The sequence below is a fragment of the Arvicanthis niloticus genome, chromosome 2, assembly GCF_011762505.2.
Source record: "Arvicanthis niloticus isolate mArvNil1 chromosome 2, mArvNil1.pat.X, whole genome shotgun sequence".
NCBI classification, from domain to species: Eukaryota; Metazoa; Chordata; class Mammalia; order Rodentia; family Muridae; genus Arvicanthis; species Arvicanthis niloticus.
Window position 1 is genome coordinate 100,093,771 of NC_047659.1, and position 17,582 is coordinate 100,111,352.

General features: G+C 45.2%; 1 long non-coding RNA gene across 2 annotated transcripts; it reads left to right on the forward strand.

Annotated features, from left to right (window-relative positions):
• The first annotated feature begins 1,761 nt into the window (after positions 1 to 1,761).
• LOC117704047 (uncharacterized) lies at positions 1,762 to 14,369 on the forward strand. Of its 2 annotated transcripts, XR_004606209.2 has the most exons (4): positions 1,762 to 2,135; positions 7,440 to 7,551; positions 8,267 to 8,438; positions 13,381 to 14,369. It is a non-coding gene; the product is annotated as an uncharacterized LOC117704047 (long non-coding RNA). The 2 variants fall into 2 exon arrangements; XR_004606208.2 differs by lacking the exon at positions 7,440 to 7,551 and having other exon boundaries at positions 1,768 to 2,135.
• Positions 14,370 to 17,582: the final 3,213 nt, after the last annotated feature.

The following is a 17,582-nucleotide window of genomic DNA, read 5'->3' on the forward strand; positions in this document are numbered from 1 at the left end:
GCCTTTAATCCCAGTAATTGAGGCAGAGGCAGGTGGATCTCTGAGTTTGAGGCCAACCTGATCTACAGAGTTCCAGGACCGCCAAGGGTTACACAGAGAAACCCTGTCTCAAAACAAAACAAAACAACAACATCAAACAAACAAAAAATAAAACTCGTAGCATACAAAGCAAACGGTTTGCATAGGGCTTCCCACACATTCTTAGTTTTGGTTGACTCACCTCTAACCCCTTCCATTCCCTCTCTCTCACCCCTGAGCAGTTTATCCTTGGTTAACCCCCTTGGAGTCTAGAAGTCAGATGGCTTCATTCCTAGAATGAATGTCGGCCCTGAGTCACTGGTAAGCCTCCTGTCCTAAGAGACAAAAGCTGCACGATCCTGCCACTGCTCATTTGCAAGTGGCCTTACGTGTTGCAAGCTGGGCCACTCTGGGCCAAGCCAGGCTTTCAATCTTTATTACCCGCTTGGCAGCAAATAAAGGCATTTGCTCTCCTCTGCCTCACTCTTTCACCTCTAGGCAGTATAAAGCTGCCTGCAGAGCAAAGGTAGCATGCTATGACTTGCTCAGTAAATGCCCTGGTGTTCCCTGTAAAACCTCACGTTATGGAGTGCCTGGGCTGCTGATCCCTCCCTCTTCTGTAACATAGGATGTTTGCACACATCTTATTTTTGGTTTTTTTTTTTTTTTGTTTTTTTTGTTTTTCGAGACAGGGTTTCTCAATGCACACATCTTAATTACCCACGCTCTTCCCCTGCTTTCACTAAAACCGCATTTAGTGCTTTGCCCTTCTTAATAAAGTCACTGCATCCACTCTATTCTATGCCGATCTGCCTCAATCTTCACCTGGTCTAAACAACCTACATTCTTTAAACTTCTGCTTTTTTTTTTTGTTTGTTTTGTTTTGTTTTGTTTTGTTTCTTCTTTATCTGTGCATGTGTGCACTTGCACATGTGTGCATGTATGGAGATCAGAGGTCCCTAGGTGTCTACCTCTATTGCCTTCAAACTTGCTTTTTGAGTCAGGGTCTCTCAGAATTTGAAGTTTGCTGTTTCGATGAGGTTGGCTGACCAGCAAGCCCCGGGGATGTACCTGTGTGTACCTCTTCCAAGTGGCGGCGTTAGGCACGCATTGCCATGCTTGGCTCATATGTGGGCACTGGGAATAGAACTCAGAACTCAGGCTTGTGCAGCAAGTGCTTTGCCCACTGAGCCATCTCTTCATCATCTCCTAAACGTTTGCTGTTTCGTATGAGAGACAAGAAAACTCAGAGAAGGTTGAGAAGGGTCAGGTAGCTGGACATCAGTGGAGACGGTGAAGATGCTACTACCAAACCTACTTTTGTGATGGGGTATATTTGTGGATGTGAAATGAAACACAGGCTGCTCACTGGTAGTACTTGCCTTCCAGAAGACTGGGCTGTTATAGCCAGGGTTGGTGTTGAGTGCTTGGTCCCTGCTGAGTACACTGTGGTGCAGCGCAGAATGCTTTTTTTTTTTTTTAAAAAAAAAACAGTGAGATTGTTATTTGCTGGGAAATGGTAGCAGGTCTCCCTGCCTGGGATATTATTGCTGAAGACCTAGATAGCAGGTCTCCACTTCCATTCATTCTATTTCTGGAAGCAAATGTTCTCTAATTGCAGGCTGGAGCTGAATGCTTCACAGTGTTTCCCACTGTGCTAATTGGAAAAATATAATTTTCAACTCACTGTGTCCTGCTTTGCACAATAACGGCTGGCAGCTGGGTTCCCAGTTCAGTTCCTCAAGTGAACTAGTAATTTGTAGTTTAGTGTGAAGGACAATAGACCCTTGAGGGTCCCAGAGAGAGCCGATACTGCGTAGAGAACCATTGGAGAATGTCCTCCGGCCTGAAAACATGTACCCATTGACTTCTGGGTTGTTCTAGGAACCTTTATTAAGTTTAATTTCAATTAAAATGTTTGGGGGGCCATCTCCTGGGAATATTAATCAATATTAGTCGAACAGTCCCAGGGTGGGTCTTACATACACCCTATTGATCTGGAATAAAGGTAATTTTCTTTTGCCTGACATCTTGGCTCCTGGCAAGCTCCCCATTGGCCCATGTGTTGAACCTCACCAGCATTCTGAGACTTGAATCAACATGGGAGCAGAGAGTGGGTAAGTAGTGCTTGTGTTTAGAATCTGGTTTTCCTTTAGAGCAGTGGTTCTCAACCTTCCTAATGATGTGACTGTTTAACACAGTTCCTTATGTGGTGACCCTAAACCCCAAAATTATTTTTGTTGCTACTTAACTGTAATGTTGTTACTGTTATGAATCATAATGAAAATGTCTGTGTTTTCTGAAGATCTTAGGTGACCCTTGTAAAAGGGCCATTCAACCCCAGAGGGATCTTGACCTACAGGTTAAGGACCACTGTTTTAGATGGATCTATCTCTTCGTACATAGACACACCATCTACAGTAGAGAATAGCGTTGTACTTCCTGTGGAAGTAGCGATCTCACTGTCAGTGGCATGTCTCCCCTGTGCAGCAGTAGGCTGAGAAGCACAGGCTTTGGGACCCAACATGTCTGGGCTCACTCTCCAGCTCTAGCACTTCCAGTTGGGTGGCCTGGGAGGCTAACTCATTCATTGAAGTGTTGGTTGCTCAGCTAAAGGTGGGAGATGATGGCAACACTTACATCTCAGGGTTTTCATGAGGATTAAATAAAATGATGCATGTGATCTGGGCAATGACCTCAGCCCTTTCCGTCATGTTTATGAGCTGATGCTACTCTCTGAACAGGCTTTTTGCAGCAGCTGCTGCTGCCTTCATTTCCTTCTTCTCGCTTTCCTCTTCCTCCTCCTGTAGTTTTGCTGTGTAACTCAGGTTGCTCTTGTGGTCTTGTGTCTCAGCTTCCCAGCTACTGAGATTACAAGCTTGTCTGGTTTTGCAATTCTCCTGACAAGTCTACTAGTACTTAGTCTACTAGGCGTATTATGTGATTCTCCGGGCATCTTACCTTGACTGTGTGATGTGACAAGCAGGTTTTCTGAACTGTTAGCTTCATCTCAAGTCTGAGCTTGTATTGCCTCAGTTTAAGTTTAGGTTGAGCTGTGAATGATACGAAGTAATGAAGATAGTTTATTTCTCTCCCCAGCACAAGAAATCCCAATCTGTTATAACAGCTCTAGAGTGACCAGGGTGCAAAGACAGGCTCGCCCTTTCTTTCTTTCTTTCTTTCTTTCTTTCTTTCTTTCTTTCTTTCTTCCTTCCTTCCTTCCTTCCTTCCTTCCTTCCTTCCCCTCTCTCTCTCTCTCTCTTTCTTTCTTTCTTTCTTTCTTTCTTTCTTTCTTTCTTTCTTTCTTTTTGGTTCGATCTTCAACATGTGATTACCATCTCCATATAAGTACCCAAAGCCACCAGATATCTCATTAGTAATAGCAAGTTTGATTGTACCACTGAGTTCTAATGAGTAGGAACTAGTACATATACCTTACTCAGGTGTATGTATAAGTTAGAGGGTGGGTATGCACCCCACTCCTGGTATTAATCTGCATCAGGATCCAGTTAGAAGATAGAAATCAGTTTAAATTGTATAGGTGCTTTCCTCAATTACTCTCTACCTTATCTGTTGAGGCAGCTTCTCTCAGTTCAATACAACATTTGTCATATTGTCTGGTTTTGTTAGCTAGCTTGTTCTAGGGATCCCCTCTTTCCATCTTGGAGAGTTGGAATTACAGGTGGTCTTCTAAGCCTACCTCACATTTACTTGAGAGCTAAAGATCTCTGGTTCCCTCACTTGCATGGGAGCACTTCACCCACTGAAGCATTGTTCCACACCCCCAAATAATACTTATTTCAACAGAGAATTTAGATTTTGAATTTTAGTTGTTGAGTAAGTGTGAAGAGTTAACCAGGCAACTGAGAGACAGTGAGGGACTCTGAGGCACCAGTGATAGCAATGAGAAGGTAGGAGGAAAGAAAGGATAGAGTTGCCAACAGGAGAAGCCTTGTGCCTCTGAGGACTGGTCAATGACTAATTTGTGTGCTGTGTCCTTGTGAAAGAGTCTTATAGATGAGGGGTTTTTTTTGGGGGTGGGGTGGGGTGCAAGACTGCCAAGAACAGAGTTCTAGTGACTGGTGAGGTCTAGCACTGTGAGGACTGGCCATTTCTGTGAGAGCCAAAGAACTGTACATGGGAGCTGAGCATATGAGAAGAAACCACTGAGTGAAGAAATTCGAGATTACCTTTCCAGAAGAGGAAGCAGACCTGGAGGGAGTTCCTCTCCTCTCTCCAGTCCAAACAGCTCTCTCCCGACAGTGCAAACCTGCAGCCATTGACAAACAAGCTTGGAAGGGGTCCAAGACCACCAGCAGAGCACAGCAGGCAGAGGTTGAAGCTGAGCTGCCACAGCTTCTCAGACCACACAGCTGGTACCTGATGGGATCCCCGATTCACCCCCCATCCCAGTCACTGTGCTTCATGCTCTGTGGAATTGTGTGTTATCTGGTGATCAGCAGACTGGTGATCCTCAGACATATCACATGTCCATCCTGTACCAAGTGACTTCACTATCTGTGGGTGAATCTTGCCTGGATCACTAATCAATAAGGTGAATTTGTAATTGGGTTTCTATTTTTCTCATTCCTCCCACAACTATTAGGTGACAGTCTTCTTTGTCACACTCTGACCTGGGATGTGGTTTCCTTGTTGGGTGGATCTGAAATTCTACTGATGATTATAAGGAGAGCAGATACACAGGTGTCAGCCCCCAGGGTTTTCTGTGACACTCCTAAGCTTGCAATCTCTCCATGGTGTTTGAATCCTTGATTAACTTAAATTGTAGAAACTTCAAGCCATAAGAAGGAATGGCAGCTTGAGCTCACTGTTGGTGTCCTTTATTTGGGACCCTCATTCTCCAGAGCAGACAGAAAGGTCCAGTGGTTCTCAGCCAGGGCTGTGCATTGGACTCACCTTGATGTTTGAACATAGGTCTCTGGAAGAGACCTATGATTCTCCCTAGGTAAAGCCTGTGTGTCAAGATGCTTAAACCTCTCGTGGGGACTCAGTATTCTTGCAGGGCTGAGAATCCTGAAATTAGCAGCCTAGATGGAGGACATCAGGACTTCTGGTTAGAGTCCATCAGGCATGCTTGGCTAAATGGAACCAGGAATGTATGTTGGCGTGACTTGCTTTTAAATCAGCACTTTCAAAGCTCCATCTGCTGTTACTGTGTGACCACTGGCATAACTACAGATTTGATTTATCACCTTCAGAAAGGGTCACTGTTCTCAACATTTACTGCAGCTCCCTTGGTTCAGATCCAGGTAATTGGCCTTAAGTACTTTCATGACCCCAATTGCAAGCTTGTTTGAGCTGTGTGGTAGTGGGAACACAGTTCTCGGTCTTAAGGATGGAGTGAGGGCCAGTTCAGTAAATACCAGGGATAAGTAGGTTCTGCTTTCCATTGGGCCTTGTGCTATATACTGAATATGGGTGTGTGGTGGCTCACCCCGGTAATTCTGGAACAGCGAAGATGGAGCCAGGAGGATTGTTGTGAATTCCAGGCCAGCATGGGCTGCAGAATGAGATCCTGTTTCACAAGAGCAAAACCTAGCAAAGCAAAACAAAAGCCCAAAAGATAAAGTAACAACTTGCTGTCAAACATCTCATCCATAAAGAAGGTATAAAGAGTTGATACATCAGGCTTGGATATAAGTAAGCCATGAAGCATGTGCTTAGCATGTAGGGGGTCAATCTCTAGCAGCCAAACACAAAACCTACCCAAGCAATAACAAAAAATTAAATAAAATAATGAATACCTTGTTTCTACACACTGGAAACATTTATTTCACCATTTTCTTCTTCTTTTTTCCTCCTTCCCTTCTCCCTCTTGCTCCAGGCCCCACTCTCTCATACAAAGGCATTAGATCTCATTATGAATGGTTGTGAGCCATTATGTGGTTGCTGGGATTTGAACTCATGACCTCCAGAAGAGCAGTCAGTGCTCTTAACCGCTGAGCCATCTCACCAGCCCCCAATTTCACTATTTTCATATGATCATGTTTGTAACTTGTTGCTCAATATTTTACCTAAACCTGCATAGAGTTGCAAAATGCAATGAAGTCATTGCATGGGAAGAACACACAAAAGGAACCCATCACATGCCAGCAGTGTTTCAGCTTAGGAATTTGAATTCTTTTTCAAAGTTGCATAACTAAAAAAACTTTACGGAGCCAGTGGGATGCTTTAGTGGGTAAAGGTGTTTGACTGGAGTTTGAGCCCTGGAACTCAAGTAAAGAAGGAAGGAGAGACTGAGTCCACATCATGGCTTTCTGCTTTTCACATGTGTGCACCCACGTACACACATCAAACACACACTAATAATTAAAAGCTTTTAAAGGTTGCACGGTTGTAAGATGATTAAATGACAAACATGTTGGTGTCCACTTCTCAGCTTGTGGGTTCAGAGTTTGGATGCTTTCTTCCTGTTTTTAACTGCACACAAGCACATACCCTTAAGGCATGTACAACCCCATTTTGCATGTTTTTAGGCCATATGCAAATGATCTTATATTTCATGTAGTCTCATACACGTTATTTTCCTTTTGCTTGACGTGGCAGCAAAAGGAAACGTGCTAACGTGTGTAGCTCTGGCCACTCATACCCAATTTGTTATCTGTTCTCATCAATATATTGGTGATTTCATATTTGAGGCAATTCAACAGAGCGCTTCTGGTTTGAGGGTATGATTAGAGTGTGTGCCTGGCATGTGAGAGGCCCTGGGTTCAATCTTGGGGTGCTGGGGGGAAGAGCAATTTTACTAGCACCCATTGGGGGTGGGGTGCAGGAGATAGAACCCAAGGCCTCGAACATGCTAAGTATGATTTCTCCAGCTATTCAGTAGCTTCTTATAATAGTTTCCTTGGGTGTTTCTGTCCAAGGCTAGAGTTGTGTGTTTTATCGTATGTTTGCCTTCGGTTTTAGATACTGGCTAAGTCAGGTGGTACTCTCATGAGCAGTAAGCTTTAGATCTGTACCTTAGCTAACACCTGTTATTGACAGACACTCCCCCCCCCAAATATGTTATTTGTTACACTTAACAATCCTATCAGGTATCCTTTTCATTTCAGATAAAGACTCAAGTATTTAGTATTAAATTACATAAAATAAGGTTTATTAACTAATAAGCAAGTTGGATCTGACCCAGTTCTGCTAGATTCCAAAGCTCTTGAACATGAAGTCATGGAAACATAGAGGAACTTCTCAGACTGTCACTAGGGCAGAGTATGAGCAGGTGTTAGAGATGGGCAGAGACTCAGGATGTAGGTGGGCACTCGGGGCATAACGGAGACTGCTTGTCTACAGCGCCAACATGCAAGGCTGCCGTTAGAAAAGGATACTGACTGCTGAAAAATGTTGTGGAGTCTCTGACCTTCTTTCCGCACGTGTGTAACCCGGGCTGTTCCTCCCTAAAGGGCCTTCAACTGCCTTACTGCATGGACACTGTCAGAGGTGACTCAGTTTCCTGGTCCACACCTAAGCTTGAAGGGAGTACTTATCTCTCAGAAGGCTTCCTCTGTGGGAAAGGTAATTGCTGTAAAGGAATTCCCACTGCTACAGAGCACAGTAGTGCATACTTTTAATTCCAGCACCTGGGAGGGAGAGGCAGGCGAGTTTGAGGCCAACCTGGCCTACTGAGTGAGTTCCAGATAGCTAGGGCTAATGTAGAGCGAACCTTTCAAACAAAACAACCCTGACTGCCTCCCAAACTGGTGCTCTGTGGGATACCAGCTACCTCTCATTTGCCATCATGGGAGTCAGCCATCTTAGAAGTTGGTCTTCCAGCCCTAAGGAGAAAATACAATGTTTGAATTAATTGTTATGTTTTGTGATGTAGCAATGCTAGGACTCTAGCAAAGGTAGAAGCTGAAGGGAAGATTTTTTTTTCTTTGTAGATACCACAAAATATGCATATTTCAAGGCTGAAATACCCAATTTGGTTCTCATGAGTTTACGTTCCTTGTGCTACATAAACAGCCCATTGCAGATTGCCAACCTGTGACTTCCAACCTTCTGTTTTAATTTTCCCATGTTCTGGTCTGGGCTTTGCTTGAAGTGCATACTTAATTTATAATTAAATACGTAATTATGGAATAGATAAGTACAATTTAGATTTCCTATATTATATAATTTTTAGATGAGTTTGGCCAAAGGGAACTCACTGATAATTAGGATGGCACAAATTAGTCAGACGCGGCTCTAACTGACCCCCTGCTTGTTTGCCTCATTTACTGCTAACAAGAACTCAGTCTGGAAGTCACACCGTCCTGAGGAGAAGATTAAGGCACTGTAGCTACTGAGCACAAGAGGGAACATGTCACCCAGGGGAAGTGGAAGTACGAGGAGACATTCAACTGGCACACCGGCCCGAAGGCGACAAGGCATTGGATACCGTTCAGATTACTTCTTGCAAGGTGAGTGTGTGTTCAGAGGTCATTTAGAAACGCCAAGCCTGGCAACCTACGTTTGATCCCAAGAACTACATCCTAGAAAAAAGAACCGACTCCTGTCGGCTGGCCTCTGACTTCCACGTGTACTCCAAGTCACGCATGCGTATCATACCACATAAAACAAAAGCTAAAAATGTAGACAACTTGTTTAGAAGCAAAGACAGCTCAGTGTGTACTTTCACAATCCTTCCCAAAGAAAAGCCTGCAGCCTCAGGAGATCTGCAGGCTACAATGGATACCTGAAGGCTTCAGTGTGTGGAGAAAAAAGGAGTGTCCACGTGAAATTTGAGGCCTGTGCTTCTGGGGTTTTTAAAGGCAATAAGATTAAGTGTATGATTTGAAAGAGTAGGGAAAGGAAACACAGGGGTTATTTTGGGCTACTTGGGGGTTGGGTTGCTGAGGACTCAAAGTATTGTTAATATTTCCTATATAAATGAACAAAGTAGGGTTGTTGAAAGGGCTCAGTGGATCAAAGGTGTCTGTTTCCAAGACTGATGGCGTAAGTCCTGGCCATGTAGTTGGGGATCTACATGGTAGAAGGAGAGAACTGACTCCTACAATTGTCCTCTGACACAGAGGTGCTCTGGCACATACCTCTCCCCATCACAAATAAATGAATGAATAAATGAACAAACAGTCCAAGAATGAGCCAAGATATAGTGTTAGACTAAAGAGAGCCCGATTCACAAACATGACTAATGACAGTAATAATGTCACTGAATGGCAGGCATGCGGTGCCGGCTTTCCGGGTGTGGTCTACAGGAGATCCCTGAGACTCAGGCCAGGCCTGGGTTTGCGCCCCCAACCTCTCCACTTTGACTTTCCAGAATGTTCTGCCGATCAGAGCAGAGTACACGAGTAGGAGGCACTGTGTTACTTGATGAGGTGGGGTGATCAGAAAATGCCAGGCCAGCGGAGAGGATGCATGTTTTGCAGAGATAGGGAGGTTGTTCCTGGTACTGTTTTGCAGAGCTCTAGGCTGACCCACACCAGGTGATGGCTGCCTCATTGTTCCTTTCTGTCTAAGCCTTCTAGACTCTCAGGGGCAGGGGCAGTGGTAGGGCTGGGGCGGGCTCAAGGGCAGGCCAGTTCATCAAGGCCCTTTTGGCTGTAAAAACACCACATTGTTTGCCAGACACAATACTACATGACCTTTCTCACATAGAGTTTTGCTTGTGGCTTATGGTGAAGGACAAGCCAGAACATGCAGTAGGAATTTGGCCTTGTCGGCTGTTGAGGCCACACATGTTTCCTGTGTAGTTGGCCTTACCTGGGGCTCATGGGGTATTTGAATCCTGGGGTTGGCAGGAAATGCTAAAGATGTAATAAAGATGGGCTATGAGTCTCAAGATGCTAGAGGTAGCGTCTTCTATGAAGGAAGCATTTTGAGCCTCCTTTTGAGTTGCTTCAGTATTGGGGGCAGCACACATGGGTGTGTCCTCCTTTCCAGCCCTTTCCCCTTCCCAGAAGCTGAAGGTTTTTGTTGGGCACATACGTGATTCCAACATGAAGCCCGTCAAGACAGGTCAAGTCTGTCCTCTTCCGGGACAGACAGGTGACAAAGTCTAGTCTGTCTATTCAGGGTGAGTTTGGGGACTTTTGCTGGGATTGTTTGTGATGGGGAGGAGCATGCAGTCTCGTATTTACACCAAGCACTGGTTCAAGCCTTTGTCAAGGAAGCTGGTGATGGTAACATCAGGAAGCTACTGAGTCCTGCCCTTTTCAAGATGGCTAATGGTCCGGGCTAGTTTGGGCTACTTCTTTATGGATGAGACAGTCCTGAAACAGCCCCACCAGGTGCCAGGCATGCTCTGAATAGAGTTGCCTGGAAGAGACAGAAATCCCTGATGTTTGGGTAGAGAGCAATACAGCCAAGGCCAGAGCTCTGTGAGCAGGCAGAACTGGGCAGGCTGCCCTGGCTGGCCTGCTCATCCCAGAATCCCCTGGCAGAGGCAGGCAGGGCCTTTCTTCCTCAAGGTTAAAGAGGCTTCAGTTCTCTCTCTCTCTCTCTCTCTCTCTCTCTCTCTCTCTCTCTCTCTCTCTCTCTCTCTCTCTGTGTGTGTGTGTGTGTGATGCTGCCTGGGGTTGTGGGCAGCAGAACTGTATCCACGCTATGAACAGGCACCTGTGTCCTGCCTCTACCCTTCTCCATCCCACTTAGTACCAGCAGGTCAAAACTCTGCCTTCCCTCCCCCCCCGCCCCCCAACTGCTTTCTGAAGCTCCTTCCCTCTGGGTCCCACTGATGAGCCTATCTGGCGCCTTTTCACCTATCAGCCCCAGGCAGCTGTGGGCCTGTGGGCCCCACCCCAGCAACACTGCCTGGCCTTTAAGGGACTCTGCTGGTGAGCCCATCCTGCAGATTCTGCCAGGGTCTTTCTTGTTCTGTTTCTGCCTGATTTTCAATACGATTATATTCTCAGGAGGACTAGAAGAGGAGGAAGAGGAGGAGGAGGAGGAAGAAGAAGAAGAAGAGGAAGACATGGCTGGGAGAATAGGAAATTATTTAAAAAGAAATATAAAACTGCAATAGTGAAACTAGTTGAACACTACTGGCCCAAGAACAGGCATTGCCTTATTGGATTAGAGTTGGAAATTAAGAAATAGACATACTCGTTGTGAGAATCTACTGTCTGGGAAAGTGGACAAAAGCTGAAGCAGTGTTTCACAGCTGAGTCTGGCTTCCTCTGCCAAAGGACAATTTAAAGTCAGAGTTTGGAAAAATTAGGCAGTGAACTCTTTAGCCATCTCTAATAAGGTCCAGAAAAAAACATTTATCCTTGTGATAAGGATTTTTACTGAGCACAAATAATGAAAGTAATATTAATACAGGTTACTCACAGTCACGCAAGAGCACAGAGCAGACCACTTACAGAACAGGAGCTGCAATACAGAAGGCAAAGGGTTAATATCCTCAATATGAAGAAATAACTAAGAAAACAAAAGATCATAATAAAAATAGGTAAAGGAAATGCATGACTAGAAGTGTTATTTTAAAAAAAGAAAGAAAGAAGAAACACAGAGCCCAGGCCTGCCTGGTAGCGCACTGGCAAGGGCTTCAAGGACTTGGGAGGAAAAGGTGGATGGTTTGTTGAAATTTCTAGGCCAGCTTGAGTTACATAGTGAGGTCAAATCAGGCAAGGCTCCATGTAAAACCCCATAGTGGCGTGAGGGACGGAAGATGAAGAAGGAAAGAAATAAAAGGAGGAAAAGAAAGAGTGAGTGGCAGGCCAGAGAGCACCGTGGTGTATGCCTGTTATCCCAGCACCTGGGAGGCAGAGACAGGAGGATCCAGACTTTGAGACCAGCTACCAGTAGGGCTTCGTAATGAGACTGCTGGTTTCAGCGGGGAGGGGGACTATAGCTGGCCAACAAAGAGTCTTCACTCTTCTGCAATGAGCAGAGAAACAGAAATTGTGTCTTTATTAATCTGAACAGTTGAGAAGTAGCTTAAAAAAACACCATCCTGTGTCCGTATTAGGATAGATGGAGACAGGCGTCCTTGGATGGTGAACATTCTGAAGTTACACTTTGGGAGCCATAGACTTTGCATGCAATAAAATGCACCCATTTTTAGTATATGGCAAGATAGAATAAATGTGCAGACCAAGGTAAACATCATCACAATAAAGTTGAACAAATTTTAACTGGTAAAGTTCAGGATGTCACCTTCCACGTCCCCTCTTACTTCTTTGTCACCAGCCTCTTCTGTACTTGCTTTCCTTTGTCGTAGTTTTGCCTTTTCTGGAATTTCATGGAAATTAGATTAGGCAATTGTGCCTGGGTCTTTAATCCCCTTTTTTATTGCTGCGTAATATTCCATTGTATAAGCATACCATAATTTTTAATGACTTTCATTTTTGAGCTGCAAATATGCTCTTTTCAGCCCATCAGTAGTGACCTTTGGAGCCACTGGAGGGCTGCAGATGGGATGGGGTGGACTTTTACCCATCTTCTCCTGAGAAGCTAGGCTTCTTGTCCTCTCTGGGTCTTACCCAATGAAGAGTAGAGCTAGCCTTCTGCTTCTTGTTTAGTATGTCTTTTTTTTAAAAAAATCATTATTGCACATATAAAATAAGGTAACATGAAGATATTTCAACTAAAAAAATAAAAATGAAAAGTATAAATTGTCCTGTCAGCTCCACAAATTGATTTAGACATTAAAAAGAGCACCAATCCCTCACCACTTGAGGGGCCCACCCTTTTTTTCTAGAATGCATACTTTAGCTTTCCCATTATATAGACATTAATATATCTGTAGAATAACACATTGCTTTTTATTTAAAAATAAGACAAATCTGGTTTTAAAAAATTCAAAGAAAAAGACTCTTAGGATCAGTCTCTGTGAATAGGTTGGTGAGACTCTTCTTGGCATTTACAAGGTCTAATAGGATCATGAATATAACCTGGGGCTGGAGAGATGGCTCAGAGGTTAAGAGCATGTACTAGTTTTCCAGAGGTTCCAAGTTCAGTTCCCAGAACCTACAGCTGGAGGCTCAGAAACACCTATAACTCCAGCTCCAGGGGATTCGACACCATCTTCTGGTCTCCTCAGGTACACTCACGAATGTGCTACACACACACACACACACACACACACACACACACACACACACACACAAATTAAAATAAATCTTTTTAAAAATTAAAAAAAGTGGCTAGAGAAATGGCTCAGTGGTTAAAAGCACTGGCTCCTCTTCCAGAGGACCTGGGTTCAATACCAACACTCACATGGTGGCTCACAACTTCTGTTGTGACTGCAACTCCAGGGGATCCAACACCCTCTTCTATAGTCTGAGGGAAGTGCTCATACATGCATGCGGGCAAAGCATCTACTACTACTACTGCTACTACTACTAAAAACTAAAAACTAAACCAACCCTATTTCTGCGTTCTTGACTAACACAGTGACAGAGCAATCTCCCTACCTGGATACCTGGATACCTGGATACCTGGATACCTGGATACCTGGATACCTGGATACCTGGATACCTGGATACCTGGATACCTGGATACCTGGATACCTGGATGTGTTTATTTGTTTATTTGTGTGGTGTGTGTATGTGCATACACTGTAGAGAATGACCTCTGTCATCTGCTCTATTGTTTTCTGCCTTATTTCCTTGAGACAGCCAATGGGCCTCTCACTGTTTGGCAGCAGGGGTAAGCGTGGGTTTATCTGACTGGTGGAGCCCTGGTCTGTAGAAAAGCCAGGAACTTAAGCTTCTGGCATTTCAGTTTGTATTGTGAAAGAAAATCTGCTTTTTAAAGAGGGAACTCCCTTAACATAGGGGTGCAGAATTTAGAAACACAAAGAGAATGGGAATCCCCTACTATGTCAGCACCCTGTAAAGCCCTAAACATCTTGTTTCATCTGTCCCCAGTCTCTTCCTCTCTTTATTCCAGGTCCCTCATCCTCACCTTGGGCTGTGAGAGGTTCCCTCTCTCCTTTGATGTGCTCCAAAGGCAGATGCTTAGGATTTAAGGATCTTCCCCTGTTACAAACACACACACACACACACACACACACACACACACACACACACACACGAGAGAGAGAGAGAGAGAGAGAGAGAGAGAGAGAGAGAGAGAGAGAGAGAGAGAGAGAGAGAGGACTGCAACACACGTACTATTTCACTTGAGGATTGCCACATTCTGTAGAACGCCTGGTACCTATCAACTGTAGAGAGGCGTCCATTCTGCTCTCATACAGGCAGAGCTCTGCCTTATGCTCATTGGCGTTAAATAGCGAATGACCTATTATTTCCTTTTCTTAATATGTGTTCTTTTACAATTTCATATCTATCTATAGAGATATGTATATACTTCATTATATTTTCCTGTTATCCTTGCTTATTACCTTCCCTTTCTCACTAAACTCTTTTTTGTTGTTTTAATGACCTTCCTCCTACTTTTATGTGTGTGTGTGTGTTTGTGTGTATGACTATACCACTGAAAAACATGATCCATCCCACCAGAAACCATTACCCCAGGGTATATATAGCCTCAGGCAGGCGTTCAGGATCCCCTTCCCCACACATGTTGGAATATTGATGAGGGAGATTTCATTTTTTTAAAAAAGATTTTATGTTTAATTCTGCATAAGTCTGTGCATGTTAGTGCAGGTGTCAGTGGAGGCCAGAAGAGCACGATGGAGCTCTTGGAGCGGGAGTTACAGGTGGTTGTGAACCCTGAATTCAACTGGGGTCCTCTGGAAGAACAGTGCATTCTCCTAGCTACTGAGTCATCTCTCTATCCCTGAGATCAGTGCTTTCTTGAAAACAACTTCTGCTGGACACTAGGCCTCTGTCAGTCCTCAAGAACCTGCCCAGAGCTGCACCCGTGTGCCTGTCATTAGGGAGCCTGCTTAGCCCAGCTGCAGAGGAATCCTAGGCTTTCACACCTTTGGTGTGAAGTCCTACTGGGCCATGTGGGCTTCCAAGGAGCCATTTCTAGCCAAGTCTCCATATGCCTGGTGGGCGGGTGTAGAAACCAGGGTAAGGCTTGGCAGGAGATCTGCAGAGGGAGCTGTTACAACCCAAACAGTCACGGTGTGCACCGTGTTTTTCCATATGCCTGGAACCAGTCACTGGAAACTGCAAGACTCCGTGCAACCCCTAGAAAGGATTGTTAGAGAAAGTGCCTGGGACTCACGGGACAACTTGGTCTGATGTCTCCTAGGCATCGTAAAAACCACCGAATATTTAAATGACCATATTGAGGGAAATATACCCAGATCAGTCCTCCCACTACTGGACGGAAATAAAGACTTTTGGTTGTCTGATTCCCTAGCATTCAGGCCTTGCTTGGGACAACTCTCTTTCCTTCTGATGAGTTGCCAGCTCAAGGTCACATGTGGTTTAGGTGGAAGCATTCCTCACAAGCCAAGTGTAAGGACACGAGCTCTGTGCGAGCCACAGCCTTTGGACTCCATTCTGGACTTTGACCGCTGCGTGGAGTAAGGCTGGAACTGAAGAAATGTCGCTGACTGACTCACTGTACCTGCTCCCAGACAGTGAGTGGGCGATCCCCACCGAGGAGTGCCGAGCTCATGCAGATAGAACCTGGCAAGCTTGGGCTTGACCACTGGATCTGCAGTGGAAGAGAAGGCAGCAACCACAACTACAGCCCCCTCCCCCGTTCTGCAGGGTCTGCCTCTCTCAACCCTCTCCTGCTATGGGCCACCCCTATTTCCTGCTGCCAAGGAGCTCTCCCACCAGCCCAGCTTTCTTTGCTCCTATCTCCAGAGCCCTAGACTCTTGGATCTCACCCACAGTAGAGGCTGGCATCATGGACTTATAGGTGCTGTGTCAGTTTTTCCCAGTTTCTGTGACTTCTGTCCCTGGTCACTCTGGGTAGGTACGTGTGAATGGGCAAGTGTGAGAGAGAAGACACAGGAGGCAAAGAAAGAAATAAGCGTATGAAGGGTTGAGTGCTTACTGATGAACACTGAACTTCTGGGACTTAAATATTCCAGAATGTTCTCTCCTTCAGCTGGACTGTTACTACAGGATCTTTAGATCCTTTGAGAAAACGAAACTATTCCTATTGTGGACCCATTAATACCCAGATGCTGCCATTTGTGTTTCTTCCTGATGCTTAGTAAAGAGAGTTGGAGAGATGGCTAAGTGTCAAGGGCATTGGGTGCTCTTGGAGAGGACCCCGTTCAGTTCCTAGCACCCACATGCAGATCCAACCATTTCCAGTCCCAGGGGGTCTGATGCCTTCTTCTGGCTTCTGTAGAATGCATAGACATACATGAAGGTAAAACACCCATTTGCATAAAATAAAATGGAAAGAAAAAAGACCCAGTAAAGAGGCCCGGGGAGACGCTCAACAAGGGAAGAGCTTGCTGAGCATCAGACTTCTGATCCCAGTGAAGACCCCCCATACTCGGGAGACCCTTCCTCAAGCCTCCGGATCGCGACCACCCAAAAATCACAAGAAACCATACCTGGATGCAATCAGCAGAGGTTTATTAGGGGAGGAGCCGGCGGTCAAAAACGACAAGCTCTTTAGCTCCAAGAGCAGGGTTTTTGGCCCCATGTGGTGGGTTAAAGGGTCTTTTATAGCATGGGGTGGGGGGAGGAAGGCATTTTCGCGCGCTTACACATGATTGGTTGTTTTACAAATTTTGAACATAGCACTGGGAAGACCAAGGGAGGGGTAACCAAGAACAGTGGAACATTTCAGAGAATCTAGCCCAAATGATCTAGAGTCACTTTTTCCGGCTATAGGGCTATGGCCCCACCTAGGTGATAACATCTTTATCTGTAGTCAGGAATGCCTTCCTGCCTTGGGTGAGGCTTGGGGAATGTAATCCAGCAAGTGTCCTTCACCTGGAATGTGAAGGCCTGAAATCTTATTTTCAGTTCCGAGTTCTGTAAGGCAGAAAAATCTACACATATTTCATAAAATGGCCTTTATAATTTTTCACTCTACACCAGCATCGGTGTAAAGTCTGAGCATGGTAGCATGTGTGTGTGTGTGTGTGTAACCCCAGTCAGTGGGGTTAACTTGGGGGCTTGCTGACCATACTGTCTAGCTGAAATGACAATCTCCAAGTTAATGGACAGACTCAGTCTTCAAAATAAGGTGGAGAGTGAGAGAGGATGACGCCTGATGACCTCTGGCCTCCCCAGTATGTGTACAGGTGAGTCCCCTCCTCCAACATGTGTGGGCACACACATACACACACACACACATGGGAGGGGAGGAGAGGTGGGGGAGAGAGATAGAGAGAGAGAGAGAGAGAGAGAGAGAGAGAGAGAGAGAGAGAGAGAGAGAGGAGAAAAGGGCAAGCAAAGAGAGGACACAGGCTTGGTGCTTCAAAATAAAGAAAAGCAAGTCTGAAACTGGGTTTGAGAGCCGGGGTAGTATGCAAGGCATTCAATCTTCCTCAATGCTCACTCTCTCATCTATGTAGGACGTGACAATCCCTCACGATCTTTACCTTGTAGGGTATTTGGGTAAGGAGTTTGGAATGACTGTTAGTGTGAGCGAGTTCAGTCCCTGCTGCTGCTTTTCTCCAATAGAAGAAGAAGCGTGTCTGCTCTTCTTTGGCCCGCCCTGAGGTCTGAATCTTATGGGGACAACAGCAGATAAAAGAA